The sequence below is a fragment of the Desmodus rotundus genome, chromosome 6 (assembly GCF_022682495.2).
Source record: "Desmodus rotundus isolate HL8 chromosome 6, HLdesRot8A.1, whole genome shotgun sequence".
Classification (NCBI taxonomy): domain Eukaryota; kingdom Metazoa; phylum Chordata; class Mammalia; order Chiroptera; family Phyllostomidae; genus Desmodus; species Desmodus rotundus.
The window spans coordinates 46821537-46826798 of NC_071392.1; the positions used below are offsets into that span (position 1 = coordinate 46821537).

A 5262-nucleotide genomic window follows, 5' to 3' on the forward strand; every position below is an offset into this window, starting at 1 on the left:
ACTCTGGGAGGGGCACTTTTCAGTTACATGAATCACTATTTACTAACTAGGTTGATAACCAATTTATTTTGGACCAGTATCACTGAAGATATATTCTATACCTCAAAGACAATGCTGACTGCCACTGTTTTGTGTTGTGCTTACAAAAAAGGAGCAAACAAAAAACCCAAGCCCAATTTTTTTAATAAAAGGTACAAATGCAAGATAAACACTGCATACTTCAATGCTTATGGCAAACATTCATTGAAGAAAAAGGCCATAAAATACTTTTCTTTAAAAAACAAAGAACAATCATGAGCGTAAAATAGGAACAGATAAACTAGTTACCCTCAAAATTTTGTTCTGTTTAAACCACCACTCACTTCTCTAAGTGAGTACACCTGAATGTCAACAAATGAAGGATCACTGGTAGATTTTACAGGTCTTCTACACCGGCTCTGCTTTTAGATTTGACACTAAAGTTTACATTACATAGTAAAAGACCCTTTTCTGTTCAATCAGCCCAGAGAATGGTGGTCTCTATAAGGCTTTTTTTTTTTTTTTGCTAGCTTATTTGCTTTATTTAGGTGGAAGCAGAATACTGTTAGTGTCTCTAGTTTCCAGATGAAATTCCATACTTAAAGATGTTTTAAACTTGAACTAAACATAAACAGTCAACAGGGAAGACCATGGGCCTAATCTTTTTGGATAGCAGAGGGCAGATAACTTTGAAAATGTTTTCTGAATACTTAGAAATAAACATATTACTTCTCTCTTCTTAAGAAAAATAATTTTGAGTTGATTCAAGGTATCCACAACCCAAAGTATCCACAACCCCTGAAAGTTTTTTTGAATTCTATTTGTAAATATGGATTTCAGGTTTAGTGTTAATGTAAGTAACCCCTTGCTGAGGAAGAGAGAGCACTTCACTCACTTTTCAGGGAAGTTAAAACTTACCAGGTTGTGTACGTTGTTTAACATTTTAAGGTATATTTAATGATTTAAGTTCAAACAATTCTCAGATATAAAATCTTTTCATTCTACACTTAGAGGACACTAAAGTCGGGTGGGGGTGGAGCAGAGGAAAATTTCATACAGAAACAAAATCCAGTTAAAAGTCACAGATGATTCAGAATATTTTTACTTTGAACTTGGCACTAATCAATAACAACAAGAAAAGTGACAAAAATAATTAAACTCAAGGGCATAACAACTTGGGTCCTCCAAGTATCAGATCAAGCAGTACTACATACCTGGATAAACTCTAAATGCATTGAGGAATTATACAACCTACAAAAATCACTGGTTTTACATACTGTTAGAATTCTGTAGGTTAAAATGTACTCTGGATTTGAGAAATATAGTTGTTGACTAAAATTAAGGCCAGTTTTTTTTTCCCCTGGCACTCCATTCCCGGAAGTACTGCAATACCCTGTTGATGTGCAGAATGGACAAAGCAAGTCCCTATTCCATCTCCCTGCTCCAGAAATATTTAATATACTCTCCTTGGATAGAAAATGTTCAGATATGAAACTGATAAGAACAGATATGACACTTTATCTTAGCCAAAAGGCTGAGAAGCAAAAAGGCTAGTTTTTTTCTTTCCATCTTTTTTGGGGCAGAACTATCTCTGTCCCAACAGCTGGGTTCCCTTTCCACCCATCTTTTTAAGAGGAGACCTTGCCCCTGGACCTCCCTAACCTTCCATTTCTTCTCCAAACTCTGATGGTAAAACTTTTTTTTTTTTTAAGTGACATTACTTTACAGTTTAGACTGTATGGTCCAATAGTAAAGTGTTATCACTCTCCAAAGAAGTGTGTACACCTGAACATCAACAAAGTGTCAGGCATTGGGTTAGGTCACCAATGTAAAGACTGGCTTATTTTACTTGGAAATAGTAATTCAGAAGAGTTTCAGAGACAAAGGCTCAAGCTGTATTAACTAAAAGTGGAAAGAAGCACTTCAGACAGTTGTGAACAAAGGCACTGAAGGTATGAAATAGCACATTATTCCGAGATGGTATTCAGTTTAGCCCATTCAGGGTTAGATTTGAAGAGAAATAGGGAAAGGAAGGTTGGGGCATGATTTACTCAGATAATGAAATATGAGAAGTTAAATAAATTTTTTGAGAGAATGGGTGAAGAAAGTTCTTAGGAATCAAGTACTAAGCTTAATGTTTTTTTTACCGGAGTTCAGGAAACCTATGGCCCCTGTAAACCTAAACATTCCATCTGAAGCTCTGAGATGAAACTGTAGGAATTATCAGGGAATAGGCACCAATGAAATTGCCCCCAAAACATAAAATGCAATAATGTAGTCAAAGAAAGTTAGTAATTGCAAATAATATTTTCATAAGCTGCCTCTTTTCCTTACTAAGGCACATAAAAACTAGGAACTGTGTAAAAATTACGTTAAAATCTTCTGACATCATATTTACTCCCTCTTTTCTAAGCAAGAGTAAAAGCTGCTACGATGGTAAGGCAGACACCTTACATACAGTAAATAGACCACTGAAGCTATTCACAAGTCCTTATAGGCAAAATACCCATTTATATTCGGAGAGAACAAAAATAAAACAGATTAATCAATGGCTTTTCAGTTCATTCACATTAAGTTACTTCACTGAAAAAAAAAAAAAAAAGCCACAAAAACGAGTAAGGACTTACGTATACATGAATTAATTAAAAACATCAATTCTGTTTTCAACCTACCAAGCCTACAACTCACATTAAAGGAACTAGCACAACCCTGACCCCAAGTTAAACTTATCTTTTCAGGTCCAGCAAACATTTCCTCCTGGCACCAAATATTAGCGGTTCTGTCAAAAAACAAGCCAGGCTTCCGATGCAAACGTCCTAGCTGAAAAACTCTCATTTCTCACTGACACTGGAGAATTATTTTAAATCTTCACTCGTTTAGTTGATGGCTACTATACTAGTTTAGACAAGTGGGAATAATCAAAATGAGTCTCTCTTACTGCATTTGCCATTTAGACCTTAGGAACCTTTGAACTACTGGAGATCTTCACCTAGCAAGGTTTCAAAAACTAAAACTGAAGCTCAACTTCGACCAAAGTGATTTAAAGACGAAGGTTTTAACGTTCATGATGGTGCAGGAATCTTAATATTTACCTAGTGATTATAACTTCCTTAAAAAACTATATAGTAAGAGGGCGACAGAAAGACAACATAAAGTATTGAAAACAGCCTTAAAACTTGATTACACTAACAGTTTTTATTGTGTATTACTAAGCATGCCTAAGCTTAAACAGAAAAGCAAATACAGTGATAAGATTGCACATTATTGCAGAATATACAGATAGGAAGATAAGCGAAGTACGTACGGATGGGAGGTACAGAAAGTTAGAAAGGGCCCTCAAAATTCCGATGGTTTAACTCCTTGGTTTCTTGTCACTTTTAGAAAATTAAAAGGTGTTCCTGAGTGTTCTTTAAATCTTCTACCAAATTTAGGGACCATTTCTTACTTGGATCTGAGAAACTTTACGTTTTCTCAGAAAATAATTGATACTCCTAGCGTTACGGCCCAGGAGCTAGTCTCTCCTTTTCATTCGTCTAGCGGCCCTCAAGGAGTCAGTTGATTCAGATTTCCACATTAGGGACCTGCCACATTACGTAAATATACTTTACAAGGAGATAAGTAGGTAGCAAAACCGGGCGTCAAACCTCCTCCACCGACCGCCGTCACACCCCGTAAGGAGTGTCCCTGCGGGGGCTTCCACCCCCCCCCCCGGTGTCGCAGCAGTTAAGCTGTATGGAGGAGGGGACGCACTCTCAAACAGTCATCTCTTCCTCTTCGGGCCGCCAAAGTCGACCGCACAGTCTCCTCCGCCCAAACCCTTTCCCCTCCCCCGCCCCAGCCTGGGACTGAGCCAAACCCCACAGGAGTGCAGCCCAGTCACATGCGCTGCGGCGACGGTCGACGTGCCTCTCCCCCCGCGCCCCAAGGAGACCCAGCGCCATCTTGCCCTGACGCAGTTACAAAAGTCATGGAAGAAATTGTGTCTCCTCCTCCGCGCCAGCGCCCCAAAGTTCCGCAGAGGCCGAGCCGGGGCCCTCACCTCGCGCAGGGACAGGAGAAAATGTCAGGGAAGAGCCTTGAGATTCCCTTCGCCACTGCTTGCGTTCCACATCGCCGGAGCAGCAACGAACTCCACCGTCACTTCTCCCTCTCTGCCTTTGCAACAGCCTCCCCCAACGGCTCTAGCCCTACCCGCTGCTGCAGCATGAGGTCATCGCTAGCCAATCACAACGCGCCCGACAGAACACATCAAGCACTAATTGGCTGTATGAACCGCCTCTGCCTCTCCCCACTCCGCCTACCAAACGCTCCGGGTCGCAGTGAGGCAAGGACAAGACGGAAACCGCCATTTCGGGAAAAGACCCCGAAAACAGGAGCGGGAATCACCGTACCATTTTAGTGGGGGGAACCCATGTTTTATTCTTTGGTCTTGCCCTTTTTTCTTCGAGATAACCGTCTGCCCCTCCCCCATTGAATCAGTCACATAAAAAAAATTCCCTCTCCCGTCCCCGCATTGTCCCGCGGGCAGGGAAGTCCTTCCCTGGGGCCAAGAGAAGTAGGAGACAGCGACGGCAACTGCAACAACAGCTTTTTACCCCGATACTCGGTGGCAGGGAGGCCGCGCTGACGGTGGCTGTATTTTTCTTGCTTCTCCCCCCCGACTTCTTCCGTTTCTCGCTCCTCCATTAAGACGGCGCTGGCCTCGCCAGCTCTTCTTTTATCCGGTGCCCGGAGCCTGCGCACTGGATCCTTCTCAGCCCCTAGTGGGTGTCGATTTACACCCTAACCGAGTTCACGCTGTGCTGGAGGCCAGACTGGGGAGGGGGTAAAGGGGAGGTGAAGACCGGGACTGAGGTGGTTTGAGGAGTGGGAGAGAGTGCATCGATTTAGGAGGGTGATGGGAGGGGTGGTGCTTCCCAGGGCCTACTGTCATTCTCCCATCCCGTAGTGGCGTGCCCAAGCTCACCGATAGGGATAGAGAAAAGGGGTAAAGAACCAATCTCACCAAATACCGAAATTTCCCCACACCTTCGGTGAATTGTTGAATATCTTTTGTGAAAAGGTCAAATTCTGTTCACCTCTCGGCCTCCCGTCGCCTATCTTGGGACCTCAGGAAAGGCAACGGCTAAGGGCGGCAGCCCACAAGCAAAATGGCGGCGGGCAGCTTCGTCCCCTCCCCCTCTGCCCCTGCGGAGCGGGGCGGGCGGGCCCCGTGCACTGGCCGCCGCCGCCGCGGCCGCCGCC

General features: G+C 43.1%; 1 non-coding gene across 1 annotated transcript; it reads right to left on the reverse strand.

Moving 5' to 3' along the window:
• Positions 1 to 1376: 1376 nt before the first annotated feature.
• LOC112303777 (U2 spliceosomal RNA) lies at positions 1377 to 1564 on the reverse strand. Its single transcript, XR_002974687.1, has one exon. It is a non-coding gene; the product is annotated as a U2 spliceosomal RNA (small nuclear RNA).
• Positions 1565 to 5262: the final 3698 nt, after the last annotated feature.